Raw genomic sequence first — 15,384 nt, 5'->3', positions numbered from 1 at the left:
TAATTTCAATCATTTTGCAATTCTAAACTCCTCTTTTAGAAAAGTTTGTGTATTTTTGTCCATGATCTAAATATCTTAATGATTGAATACAGTTCTAAAAGTGTATCACAGATATTTTTAAAATTATGCCTGATTAAAAGGGAAATATTACTACTGACCTTTGACAATAGTTTTTCTAAAATATGAATTATGCCCTGTCAAGATATTATCTGAGATTCCATTACACTGTCTTCTCCCTGTCTCTGCTTCCTTCACAGAGGTATCATTATCCTGAATTTAGTGCTTATAATGTTTTTTAATTTTCTTATTCACACATTATATATCCCTAAACAATATAGAATATTATTTTGTATATTTTTATGTTGTGTTTACAAGATGTGATAAGCATCTATAGGAAGTTCTCAGTCATTTTATTTCTTTAAACATTTTACACATACTTATTTTATCATCTTTACCTGATAATTTAATATCTCAATTCTTTGGTCATGAAGATTTGTCCTTTTCTTCCTTCTTCACTTTTGCTTGTTCGGAGCTTCAGTTCAGGGAATTTTATACAAGGGCAATTGGTGTGTCTTTTTTTGAGGTTATTTTCTTCCAGAAAGGCAGTACATTGTACTTCTGTGAGGTGGCCCAAATTACTACCAACTGAGAATGTCTTTATGGAGTGAAGTTTTACGGACTATGTAGGTAGCAAAAGCAAGAACTCATATCATAAGCGAGGACAGAAATTAATTTGTGAAATCTCAGTGAAACCCATATTAAAATTTCCTTCCCATAACCCAAACAAGGATAGGTAATTTTGCTTGTCATTGGACCTTGACAGGAGGTTGTTTCTTTGTTTAGTTCATTCTTTCACTGAAGTTGAAGATTTTGGCTTTTTCTGGGGTCTTTCTTGTTCCTCCTTTGCCTGTTCTCTGTTCTACTCCTTGCTAGGAGCAAAGGACTTATCTTCCTCTCCTTTAACCATTATGAAGGTGCTAGTGTCTTGGATACTAGGAAGGTAAAGAATTCCCCAAATAACAAAGAGCATAGTTTCAGCTTTATTATATCACTTGATTTGTAGCTTCCTCTTTATTTCTGTGTGACTCCTGGCAATTTCCGTTAGCTTCCTGAAAGCTCCTCTTTGTAATTAAATACCTGTTGGTCATGTTTATCCAGCATATCTAAGTTTGTAGATTTGTAACAGGCAGTTTTTCAGAGGAGTTAGTCTGCCTTATCACTGAAAGCAGATGTGTCCTGTATTACTAAAAGTCTTGATGATGAAGCTTCTGGTAATGAAGTGTATCATCCACTTCTTACCTCATCTGTTCATTCACTTGACAAATATTAATTGAATAGCTCCTTTGTGTCTCACTCTTCTGTATCCTGGGGATAATGTGATCATCAAAAACTGTTGCTACTGTCAAGGAGCTTACATTCTAGTGGGAGAAACAAACAACAAATTAAATGTGTGTGTATGTGTGTGTCTCACAAATATGCTATACACTGTACAGACATACATACATAAGAACATATCATATTCTCAGGTAGCTCTCAAAGAAAAGCAGATTCTTGTGTCAGCATGTGACAAGTGATATTTTAGATATAGTGAAGATTTCTGAGAGGAGGAAGCATTGGTCAGGTAGGAAAATAGTGAGAATCTTAGCAGCTGGACAAGAGTTTTATGAAAGTCCAGCTGTTCCCTGTTCCACTCCTTGCTTCCTGAGTGGAAAGCAATACTTTGTACTTAATGATGCATTATTAAGTGCAAGGACCTAAGAATGGAAATTGAAATGTTTTCTGAAATTAAACAAAAACTCAAGAGAATATAATCCTTTTAGAGAAAGTAGAAGTCATTCAGCCACGTAAAAAAAACAAATGTTGAGTGCTTCATATATTAGGTATTACATGGGAGACAAAAGTTAAATACCAGTAACCCAGTGTGCACTCAGAGCTTAATAGACAAAGCAAGGAATAGCCTCATGGAAAGTAACACAGTCACAAGAAGTATTTTTCTTACTGTCATCTTACTGCTTCCAGAAAAATACCATAGAACTTCATGTCATACTTTTCAATTTATTATAATTATATATATAATTTATAACTTTAATAACTTTAAAATTTTTACCACATTATATGTATATATAAGCACTAATGTTATATGTATTTTTACAAAACTGCTAAAATTTACCCAAAGTTATTTGGATAACTTTTCAGTTTCTCTTGGCTTCTGGTCTCTCTTGCACCAGCTTAGATTACCTTGCATTTTTCCTCAAAGCAGAAGAGAGAACAAAAAGAATAGCTTTTAAAAAACAAAAAACACAAAAACAACAAAAAAACTTTAAAATAATTATTTTGAAACATAGGGGGAAAAGTACAATTTTTCACAAAATTCATGATGAAAGCTAGCAACACAACTGTTAATAATGCCTAGATTTCACCCACCACAGGTTTCTTGCCTTAATATGGCTCTGGATCCTTACAATCCTTTCTTCTCATAAGTAATACAGATATCTCCCACTTAACATCAGTAATATTAATACATTCCTGAAATGCAAAGTTCTAAGTGGAAATGCTTAGTTGGAGCTGATTTCCCATTTGCAATGGGAAATATATTTCTCATCATACATGTGTAGAGCAATGATCTTTGAAAGAAAGGAAACAAACAAAGTGAGTCCTATGATCATTCACCATAATACCTAGATAGAGTTTTCAGACCAGAACGCAGGGTGATGAAAGTCAGGGTTAGCCCCTCTATGTGAGTTGAACAGATGGACTTGAGAATTTGGGAACATCAGGATATGTGGTTCATAGGGCAAGGTAAAGAAGAAAGAGAGTTGCAATGAGAGTAAGCTCTGAAGATCTGCAGAAGGAACCCCCCTCCCTGCACCCCCGAGTCTTCATCTGAGTATTTATCAAAACATTCAGCTGAGGAAGCTACCTGAAGCCAAGGGAGGAATAACCTGAAAGAAGCTGGCAGAAAAATCTCTAGGCTTAAGTGGTTGGTGTTCTCACCAGCCTGAGTAGAAAAATTATAATATGTGAGGTATCAGGTACACTGTTCAAAAGGATATTGGCTCACTTCATGGGCAAGATAAGATGTAAACCAAAAGCTTCTCTGGTCCTACTTAAAAACAGGTTTAAAAGAATCAAACCCAAGGGAAAAAAATGAAGACAACCTCACCAAGACAATCACAATCAAATTGCTTAAAATCAGTGATAAAGAGGGGGGAACACATTTTGCAGAAAGAAGCAAATATAAGAATTATAACAGACTATTGTTTTGGAAACAGTATAAATTAGAAGACTGGAACAGTATCTTCAAAGTGCTGAAAGAAAATAACAGCAACCTTGAATAATACAGCCAGTAAAAATATCTTTCAATAATGAAAGTGAAATATTTATTCAAACATACAAAAAGTGAAATCACTAGCAGAAATACAATTTAATTTTTATTTAAAACACACATTTCTCTAACAGATGTATTTATTTTGTTTTTAAAAGGAATGGACTTTGAAGATAAAAAACATTCAGCAGAGAGGAAAGAGACCTAACACATATACAAATGTAAGTTGTTTTATTAATTGTTTTAGAACCACAACAAATTAGTACAGAGATGCCTATGCTGCTGCTGCTGCTGCTAAATCACTCAGTCGTGTCCGACTCTGTGTGATCCTGTAGACGGCAGCCCACCAGACTCCCCCGTCCCTGGGATTCTCCAGGCAAGAACACTGGAGTGGGTTGCCATTTCCTTCTCCAATGTGTGAAAGTGAAAAGTGAAAGTGAAGTCGCTCAGTTTTGTCCAACTCTTAGCGACCCCATGGATCACAGCCTACCAGGCTCCTCCATCCATGGGATTTTCCAGGCAAGAGTACTGGAGTGGGGTGCCATTGCCTTCTCTGACAGAGATGCCTATAAAGCAATACAAAAAGCTTTCAAAGATTGAGGTGTTGCCTTAGACAAGGCTGAAGATTTAAGTCTGGTGTTTGGAATTTAGGCTCTAGTCCTCATTTTTGAATGAATCACTGGGTGTGTGGGGCAGTCTGCTTTTAGCCAGATGTGAAGAGAATGGTCACTTGGCCCAGGTAGAAGTAGATGAAGTGTTTGACTTAATGTGTTATGTAACTACTGAAGTTCTAGCCCACGATTCAGTGCCAGGTGGGATTGTGCTTCTTGTCAGGCTCCTTCTTAATATAGGCTGCAATGTCATCTCTATCTTATATTTTTCCAATGCCGGAGTAGCCCACTCCACCAAGTCGTGTTGCATTCCTTCTGACATAATGGCGTTTTTGATCGCAGCAATTTGGTCGCACATGGTTACAGCAAAGTAGGGGCTGGCTGTGTGCATCTAGTCTGCTGGAGGTAGGGACTGGCCAGACATACAATTTGATAAGAAGTTCTTTGGGTGAAAGGAAATGATACCACACAAAAATGTACATCTATACAAAAGACCATGTAACAACAGAATTGGGGGATATGTGAGTAAATGGTGTTTTCTTATGTTCTAAATTACATTAAAAGATTATTGAATGTTTAAATAAAAATAATAACAATGTATTGTGGTATTTCTAATAGATGTAAAAATAAACTGTATGATGATAACACAAGGTCCAGGAGAAGGTAAATAAATTGCACTATTTTAAGGTTCTTCTACTGTAGGTGAAGTAATATGTTACTTGAGAGTGTTAGAGGGGCTTCCCAGGTGGTGCTACTGGTAAAAAAAATCTGCCTGCCAGTGCAGGAGATGCAAGAGATGCTGGTTCAATCCCTGGGTCTGGAAGATCTCCTGGAAGAGGGAATGGCAACCCACTCTGTATTCTTGCCTGGAGAATCCCATGGACAGAAAAGTTGGTGGGCTGCAGTCCATAAGGTCAAAGAATCAAACACAAATGAAGTGACTGAGCATGCATGCAGAATGTTATAAGTTATCTATACTAGAAACACAAAGCAAAATTTCACCAAAGAAAGTATATGGATTGCAAATATGCACATGAACAGATATGAACAGATAATAAAAAGATAAAGAAAAATAGATTAATTAACTCATTAAATGTAAATGTTAGTTGCTCAGTTGTGTGTGTCTGACTCTTTGTGACCCCACTGACTGTAACCCACCAGGCTCCTCTGTCCATGAGATTTCCCAGGTAAGAATATTGGAGTTGGTTGCCATTTCCTTCTCCAGGGAATCTTCCTGACCCAGGGATCGAACCCAGGTCTCCCACATTGCAGGCAGATTCTTTCCTGGCTGTGCCACTAGCAGAGTCCCAGTTAACTCATTCCTGTGCTTAGTCACTCAGTCGTGTCTGACTCTTTGTGACCCCATGGACTATAGCCCTGCCAGACTCTTCTGTCCATGGAGATTCTTCAGGCAAGAATACTGGAGTGGGTTGCCATGCCCTCCTCCAGGGGATCTTCCCAACCCAGGGATCAACCCAGGTCTCCCGCATCACAGGTTGATTCTTTACCATCTGAGCCACCAGGGAACCCCAATTAACTCATTAGGGAAATTTAAATTAAAGCAACAACGAAATACCACCATATGTTTGTTAGAATGGATTAAATTAAAATAAAATAAGCTGACAACATTAAATGCTGGCAAAGATGTGGAGAAACTGGAATTCTCACGTATTACTGTGGAAATACAAAATGGTACGGCAACATTGGAAAACAGTTTGACAGTTTCAAGTTAAACATACACTTGCCACATGACTTAGAAACTTCACTCTTAGATATTTACCTCAGTGAAATGATTATATTTCCAGAAGTTTTATTCATAATGTCAAAATTAGGAAATGATAAAAATGTCCTTCAAAAAAAAATGTCCTTCAACTGGTGAATAGATAAACAGTACAGTGTATGTGTATAATGGGATACTAGTCAACAATACAAATGGATGAAATATTGATATTTGTAAGAACATGGATAAATGTCAAATGCATGTTGTCAAGTGAAAGAAATCAGATCCCCACATCTGCACACTATATCGATCCATGTATATAACATTTTGGGAAAGGTGAAATTATAGGGACAAAAACTAATGAGTGATTGCCAGTGGTTGCGGGTGTGGGAGATAATGAATCCAAAAAAAATAACAAACAACAATGACAACAAAAATCTTAAGTTGAAGAATTCCTATATTGAACCCAGGCTTATTCAGTTCCAAAGCTCCTGCAGTCTTAGTAGTGATCCTATGATGGATGGTGCATTAATTAAAGGGAGAGAAATATGAGAATGCATCCTCATTACACATATGAGTACTCTCATATCCATTATTTGGGTGACTTATATTCTGAAGCATCACTATTCTTTTATTGCGTTCTTGGTGCTTCAAGTGTGCTACCCAGAGCAGCAACATCAGCAGGACCCAGGAACTTGTTAGAAATACAGATTCTCAGGCTCTGTTCCCAGACCTACTGAATCAAAAACTCTTCCAGTGGGATCGGGTAGAGAGGGAGGTGGGAGGGGGGATCGGGATGGGGAATACATGTAAATCCATGGCTGATTTATTGTCAATGTATGACAAAAACCACTACAATATTGTAAAGTAATTAGCCTCCAACTAATAAAAATAAATAAAAAAATAAAGTTATTGTTGGACAAGTAAAAAAAAAACTCTTTGGGCGGGAGTGAATTCAGTAATATGTATTTTAACTAGTCTTCCAGATGATTCTGATATGCACTAAAGCTTGAGAACTATACATCTACATTAACTTATTAGTTCTCACTACTTCAAACAATAAATGCAAATTAGTTGCTTACTTTAAGTTGATCTGCTTTGGAACACTGCTCATCCGTAAGGTCCCTTATGAAATGCCAACTTTGTGAAACCTCCCATTCCTCCCTTCCCCTCCATAATACATAGTTTATACCTTTATTAAACATGCATTTCCTTTCACTTTGTATTATATTTCATTGTTGCATGTCTGTAACCTTCACTAGCATGCCAGTTCCATGGGGCATAGATTCTCATATTTCAAGACATATGAAACTTATTGCTAGAATGATCTGAGTAAGAGCAAATCCAGCTGGTCATGAAGGCTAAAATAATTGGGAAGTGTCAGTTTCCGAGGTGTATAAAGTTTCAGGCTTCGTTCAAGTAAATTATTTACATTTAGTAGTCATCATCTTTTCAGACCCATCGAGATGAGGGTGGGGGTATGGCAGCCATGAAAGTGTTGCTTACAAATCTCCTACTCTGAGCCTAATTGATCAGTAGCCTCAGTACTTCCCACAGGTTGCTTCTAGCCAGTGACGGTGTGCAGCAGGGATACAGTGATGGTGTGCAGCAGGGGTATTCCTGCAAGGTACAGGTCTTCTCTAACGAGCAACTTTGGCTCAAAGACTCCCCGTCAACCATGCTGAAACTTTCTTAAAATTACTGTGGTCTAAGATTTTTCCTACCCAATCTTCTTTCCTTCCATTTTTCATCCACAAGGGTCCAAATTGCACTGTGGTCTGATAGCTCCCCAAACTTCTTTCAGTCCCCTCTCCCCATTTCCATAGCCATTTTCCCCAATAAATCTCTCTGCCTTTTAAAATCCTGTCTTAGTGTCTGCTTCTCCCAAGATCTGAACTAACATTGGGGATATTATGTCTAGTTTGAGTTCCATGAATAGTTTGATTTCACATAAGCAATTGTTGCTTTTAATGTGTGAGCGATATTATCTGGGTAAAAAGCCACGTCCCCCTTGCAGACTGGCTTCTAGAAAACTAAGAACAAAAAGATGCCTCTATTTCATAAGCTAATCATTTTTTCTTTAAAATGTAGTACCACTTTTAAGTTATTTTTTATTTTGGATTGTGTAGATTTTTTTTTTAAGCTACATGAAATAATTTCTGAAAAAAGCCAGAGTAAAAACTATCCAATTAGCGGTCAAATAATAAGTGGTAGGGTCAGGATGGCTAAGTTCAACCAGTGCCATAGGCTGTGTACTTCATGGCTTGAACTAGATGCTCATTGTGAATGGTACCATCTGAAGCTGTGTGTTGCCCCTGGGTAGTATGCTCAAAGACGGAAAAAGCATGCTAACGGCAAACCCAGAGAGTGACATGAGAGATCCAGTCCAAGCAGATAATTTGGGTAACAATATATAGCTGAATAATAATAACCTTTCTAGAATATCAGAAATAGGGCTTCACTTCTCAAAGTTAAGCTATAGAGTTCTTTATATTTCTGGAATAGAGACTTCACAATGGGGAAAATTTAGAAGTGTTAAGTACTAATAAGAACTCTTAAGGGCCAAAACAGCAGATTGATTTGAAACTGGCTTAAGTCAAAAGGTTAATCTAAAAAGCATGTAGTGTAATCACACTGTACAAAAACAACAATAACAAAAGCACACCCAAAGCTTTAGGTAAAACCCTAACTTCGTCATGTTAGGAAGACATTTCCTCTACTCTTTCAGATTCTGCACCTGTGGCCCTTCAAATTAAATTAACAAGATTAACAGGAGAAAAGGCACATAATTTGTATTAATATTTACATGCACAGGGGTTTAGAGGAAAGAAGTGAAACTCAAAGAAGCAGCTGGACTTGGGAGCTTACATACTTTTTAACAAAGGAAGCAGGGTTAGACTACAAGGGATGATAAGTTATGGGGAAGTAACTAAGGAGTATTTGGGGGAAGTAATGGAAGATAAAGGCTGTCTTCACAAGGTCTGTGTATTGCAAACTCATCTTGGTGTCAACCCCAGTCTTTGATGATAAGTGTTCCTCTTGTCTCCCTGATACTGGGACTGGAAGAGGGAGCACTATCGTCAAAGGGAAATTCATACCTGGCTTTTAGGAAGATAAGGAAAGGTAAGAGAACTCTTCCTGTGTTTGTTGATTCTCAATTGCCTTCAGCTCAAAATAATCCTTATTTCAAAGTGGCGTATTTGAAAGTCAGATATTCTGATTGCCTTCAGTTTCAAACATTGTGAAAAGAACCTTGTAGAATATACATTTGTTATTTGCCATTTTTGGGTGCTCAGAAAATGAAGAGCCTCTGTTCAGTTTTACGCAAGTGGATATAGGTGCATTCAGCCCACCCAGTATAGCTGGTTTCTCCATATTGGTCAGTTCCTCTCCTTCATCTTTGGACCAGTAAAGCTGCCAGCACCTCCTGGGGCTACATGCTTCCACATTCAGGTTCAGCAGGAAACATGTATGATTTTCCAAAGACTTAAGTGAATGAATGAATGAATGAATAAACACCATTTTTCTATTTTTATATCAATTTGAGATAATTTACTGATAGCTAAATGTGAGTGATTAATTAAACTGTAATAGTAGTAGATTTGGGGCTTCCCTGGTGGTTAAGAGTCCGCCTGCAATGTGGGTTCGATCCCTGGGTTTCGAAGATTCCATGGAGGAGGGCATGGCAACCCACTCCAGTACTCTTGCCTGGAGAATCCCATGCACAGAGGAGCCTGGCAGGCTGCAGTCCATGGGGTCGCAAAGTGTTGGACACACCGAGCAACTAAGAACACACAGTAGTAGATTTTAAGTTATAATTAAAATGGGATTAATAATGAATTATACAATCTTTAAGGGTCAGAAAACATGTTGTCTCTAAACATGGAAAATGGACCATGAACACAGATGAATTGTAAAACCCCAGCTATCTAAAGTAATTTGTTTCAGCCCTAGGGTTTTCATACAACACAGTTTGTTGGGAAAATAAAATATTTTAAACACCCTGTGTTTCTCCTGACATTAATAGAAGTTGCTTGCATACATCAGGTGTTGACTCTTGTCCAGAAGTATTGAAATAATAGTTTTAAAATGTCACTTTCAATATGAAACATTGGTGATTTAAGCATCTTTTTTCCCTATGAATGTTAAACGTGGAAGTAGAATGGCCAGTTGAATGAATGTTGAATTGGCAGGAAACAGAGTATTTGTTATATTCTTGAATTCCTCTATGCCAAGTAAAAAATTACTTAGGTCTTCTGTGTCTCAGCTTCCTCGTGTCTTAGTAGAATCTATTTCAGTAGGGTTGGTTTAGAAGAAAACATCATATTCAGTACAGTGACTGGCATAGCTCCTGATGCTGATAAAAGATGACTATCAACACAGCATTTCAAGCATGATATTTTAAAATGGTCACATATTGCTTGGGCAGTTATTAGGAACTAATTATTAGATATGTTAATGGTTTCATTAAAAAGATAATTCAGTTTACTTATTAAGTCATTCCAAATATATGTTTTGTGCTCTTTTGAATATTGGGCTTCCCTGGTGGCTCAGATAGTAAAGAATCTGCCTGCAGTGCAAGAGACCCGGGTTCCATCGCTGGGTCAGAAAGACCCCCTGGAGAAGGGAATGGCAACCCACTCCAGCATTCTTGCCTGGAGAGTCCCCGTGGACAGAGAGGAGCCTGGCAAGCTACGGTTCATGGGGTCACAAAGAGTCGACATGACTGACCAGCTAATACTTTATACTTCTTTTGAATTTTAAGCAGTATGATAGACCCAACAGATGGCTGAGTAGAAGTATCTGTCCTCAGTTTATGATTGGTCAGGAGGTAAAAATAATTTAAAATTAATGTTAAAAATCTAACCAAAAAAAGACAAACAAAAAACGACAAGCTCCTAGATAAGAAAACAGATGGGTGGCTATCAGAATAGGAGTGAGAGTCTGGAAAATGGGTGAAGGTGGTAAAAAATCACAAACTTCAGAAAAACTGCAAACTTCGTTATAAAACAAATACATCTGGGTATGTTATGTACAGCTTGGTGACTGTAGTTAACAACACAGTGTTGTATATTTGAAAGCTGCTAAGAGGTAGATCTTAAAAGTTATCATCACAAGAAAAATAAATTTATAACTGTGTGGTGATGGATGTTAACTAGACTTATTATGGTAATCATTTCACAATATATACATATATCAAATCATTATGTTGTACACTTGAAGCTCATGTGTTATATGTCAGTTAACATTTCAACTTAAAAATCAGTGTTAAGCAAAAATAATAAAATCATGTACTGAACTCTGCTTAAGGGACCAGAGTGATAACAAACTATCAATGTCAAGATATCTGGTATACTACTAATAAAAGCTAACATTCATTTACTGCTTATTATGAGACAGGGCTTCCCAGGTGGTGCTAGTGGTAAAGAACCTGCCTGCCAATGGAGGACACATGAAAGGCTCGGCTTCAGTCCCTGGGTTGGGAAGATCCTCTGGAGCAGGAAATGGCAACCCACTCCAGTATTCTTGCCTGGGAAATTCAACGGCCAGTGTAGCCTGGCGGGCTATAGTGCATGGGGTTGCAAAGAGTCGGACGTGACTAAGCACATGGAGACTGTTCCAAGCTTTTTTTATATATTAACTTATTTAATCCTTACAACCCAATGCCATTATTTTCCTTACTTTCCACTTAAGGACACTGAGGTACAGAAAAGTTAAATAACTTTCCTAAGGTCGTTCAATTAGTCAGAGGTAAAATTAACCATCCTCAGCCATCTGATTTTAGGGTCTGAGCTCTTGGTTGTAGTGTTACTCTGAGGCATCAGAGGTGCCTTTGCAGAAGAAGTAATATTAAAAAAAAAATTGAATCTGGAAGAATGTGCAGGATTTGAACCAGGCAGATTTGGGTGAAAGACATTTCAGTGAGAGGGAGTAGCATGTGTATTGGCAGATAGAACAGGTTATATCCAGGCTCCTTACAACTAATTTGCCATGTCTCTAGCCCAAGTCCATTATAAAGAAACCTGAGGTGGGCAGACTAGTTAGGAAGTTACAGTTTAGGTGAGAGAAAATGAGGAACCAGGCTGTATTGGTGCTAAGTGGAATGGAGTAGTTGTTACATGGTAAATTCTGTAGGGAATACAAAAATGGATGGGGCATAACCTTGTTCTCAAAGGGTGTATACCCATATGGGAAAAGAGATGGTTCATACTAGACTGTAAATTTTGCTGGCAATACAAGCTTTGACAACAAGATGAGAGGGAAAGTTGACCTTCACAAGTAGAAAGAAAAAATGCTAATTTTAACATTGATAAGTATAGGATAATTTTAAGGATAAAACATGATTTCCATGACTACACAATCAGAAATAACCAGCTTTGAAGCAGTTGCCAGAAAAATATTCCAAGGCTTATTTATGGGTTCAAAGTTAAATTTGTCAGTAATATAATTCTTTTAAGAAAGGAAGGATGAAAATGAGATATGTACACTGAAGCAAAGGCTCTAAAAACAGCAAGCTTTCCTCCCACAGCTGTCAGCAGTGGTCAAGTGTTATGAGAATACTTTGTCTGCTTTGGGGCTTTGAAATCAATATCAGTAACTTAGAGGGTACAGAATGTGATAAATGGTTTAGGAAATAGGAGCACCAAACAGATGATAAAGATATTTCTGACTGTTCTGAACTACACTGACCTGTGCAAACATGCCAAGAGCAACCCACATCTAGAAAAGATATAGGCTCTATTTTCTAAAAAATGGACTTTGCATTTTAAAAGTTTCAGCTAGTTTATCTGGAAATCACTTTGAATATACATATTTCTTTTATGCTCTGAAATTTCCTGGAAAATTAAATACAACATGCATTTTAATGAAGCACCATAAGTGTTAAAACTAAAGATGGACGGGCTTGGGCATCATGAAAATTAGACTTTCTTTAATATCATTATCTCAGCCCATTTGAACACATCCAAGATTTTATATCACTGTTAAAACACTTTGAAACAAATTAACATTTACTAAAGAAGCTTTATAATTCCGTTTAGAAAATTCTGACATGATGGTTTTCATGTAACGTTAGCAATCAGATATATTTACTTTTAAAAATTTAATTCATTAAAATTATTCCTTACATATGCATGCATATATAAAAGTCATAGACATATGACCTTGATTAATAAACATTTGCTAGTATATTTAGTATACTTTTGTAAAGTACTTAATGTGTGTTAGGCAGTTTTCCAGGTGTTTGGGATTCATCAGTGAACAAAATGAACAGACAGATTGTGCTGCCTTCCTAGAGTTTACACTCTACTGGAGGAAGGAAGACAGTGAAAAATAAGCTTAATAAATGAATAAACGTTCTAGTGTGTTAAAGCTAACGAGTAATGTAGAAAAAAGAAATGCAAACAGAACAAGTTTAAGGAAATCAGGATGGGACTGGGTGGGGCTGAGAACAAGGTGCAAAAGTAAATAGAGAGGTCAGAGTCGCATCTTTGGGAAAGTGAGAATTGAGCAAAAACTCAAGAGGAAGAAGACAGCCATGGAAAGATAAATAATACTCTGGTGAAAGAATGTTCCAGGCAAAGGAAATGGCTAGTGCAAAGGCCCTAAGAGAAAAGGGTGCCTATGTGTTTGTGACAGCAGAGAAACCAATATCACGGTCAGAGTGAGTGAAGAAGAAAAATGAAGAGATCAGAGAAATGGGGGATGCAGACCATATAGGTCCTTCTAGGCCATGGCAAACTTCGACTTTTGATTCTGAATAAAATGGAGCTATTGGAGAGTTTTGATTAGAGGAGTGACATGGTCTAACTTCTGTATTACAGCATCACTGGCCACAATGTTGAGAAGAGACTGTAAGGAGTAAAGGATAAAAACAGAAGACCAGTTTGAATATTGTACTGCAATAATCCAGACAATAGAGGATGATTACAAAATCATAGCAGTGGAGGTGGCAAAAAGTGACTGAAACTGAATGAATGGAAAAAGTAATTTCAATATTTTAGTTTAGTTTAGTTTTCAGTTTTCCACTATAGATCTTAATGGAGTTTTCTGAGGTCTTCAAAGTGCTGAGAAAATATTTATTTAGTACCCACTTTTTATCATAGTTTCATAGCAGACACTGAAGGATATGCAGTAGGTAACAAATGCCCATCCTAGCCTTAGAAGTGTCTGCACTCTACTTCTAAGTAGCTTGTTGTCAATTTAGTAGGTAGATGAATATGTGGGAAATTTGACTGTAACCCCACCAAGGGATAACTTAGCTATTCTGATTGGTAGAAAGGAATCATCTTTTTAGCTCAAGGCTCCAAAACTGTCCTTGAAGTTAATCACTATGGAAGGAAGAAGTCTTTCTGTCAATTTGAACAATAGCATTTATCTGTGCTACCCCCAAAATGTAATCGTTGGTTACATGCGCTGGTTAAATTTAAGCGAAAACTGTTAAAGAATAAATCAAAACTGAAATTTAGTTCCTCTGTCATAATAGCCACATTTCAGGTGTTTTATAACTGCATGTGGTCAGTGGCTACTCTATTGGATAGAACAGACTTATAACTATTCCATCATCCCATAAAGTTCTGTTGGATAGCACTGGCAAGGGACTTGTAAGGAAAATTATATACCAGATATTCCTGGTATCCCTCTTTCCAGATTCTCTCAGTTTGGAGAACTACAAAAAAGAATAGGAAAGAAAACAAACTTTATATCCCTTATGTATTCTAATGAAATACCAGCCCTGTGTTTTTCCCATTTCTTTTGTATTTGTCTTTCAGAACTTCTTTCTTTTTCCTTTTTCTTTTTTGTCTTGAATTTCTTAGTGCTATTTTTTTCCACCACCTAGAATTAGAAATCAATTCTTTTGTTTCAAATGTGAATTCCCCCTCCCAATTATAAGCTGCTACTTTATATAACAAAAGAATTGATTTCTGAAAGCACTATTCAGACATTAACAAAACCAACAATTGGAATTATCATTCAAATCAATGTCCCTTGTGAGCATTAACAGGCAGTGGTGAAACATAGTCTTATTTTTAGACTCCTCCACATTCATTTACTTTATGCTTTTAATCAGTCCTATATGATAGAAGGCATCTTTCTTTGCTTCTTACATTATAGCTTGCTTTCTTATCCTTTTTGTGCGGTGCTACCTATTTGAACTGAAACAGCAAGTGTGAATTTATTCAACTTAAAGGATTAGTTATTTTCTTGGGGAACAAATAATAAATATTGCATATTAAATTAATGATTTTAACATGAGACTGCTTAAATTCTTTAGGTAATTTCTACTTACTATCTCCTCTGGGGCCAGGTTAATTTGAAGTTGTCTAGAAAGCTAGCCTTGGGATTTGATCAGTTTGCTTTTCACTTAGGTTCCCCTCCTCCCCCCCTTTCCCGTGCTCTGCTCTATATCACAAAGCAAAGAGGGATGATTTATGCAAACTGCATTTCCCAGTTCCCTGCCATATTGGTTCTTTTGGGGCTTCACCAATGGGAGCAATGGCTGGGGGACTAGAGGTGAGAAGCCAAAGTATGTCTTCCTCTCTCTTTCCTTGCCCTGATATCTTTATCAGTGTCCATAGTAACTGCTTGCAGCTTCCACCAGGCACACTTTCCTCTGCAGTGCCAGCTCCAACCTTGCAGCTCACTCTATGACTTCAACTCCTGCCAAGATGGGCCCTCCTTCCTGTTTGCAGATTCTCCTTGGTAGCTAGATTTGCTGCCACTTGAAC

General features: G+C 37.2%; 1 pseudogene; it reads right to left on the bottom strand.

Moving 5' to 3' along the window:
* Positions 1–4,028: 4,028 nt before the first annotated feature.
* Positions 4,029–4,294, bottom strand: LOC136154131 (dynein light chain 1, cytoplasmic-like; annotated as a pseudogene).
* Positions 4,295–15,384: the final 11,090 nt, after the last annotated feature.

This window comes from Muntiacus reevesi, chromosome X, assembly GCF_963930625.1.
Source record: "Muntiacus reevesi chromosome X, mMunRee1.1, whole genome shotgun sequence".
NCBI classification, from domain to species: domain Eukaryota; kingdom Metazoa; phylum Chordata; class Mammalia; order Artiodactyla; family Cervidae; genus Muntiacus; species Muntiacus reevesi.
The sequence above is the reverse complement of the archived record's forward strand: the minus strand, read 5'-3'. Positions and strand labels throughout refer to the sequence as shown.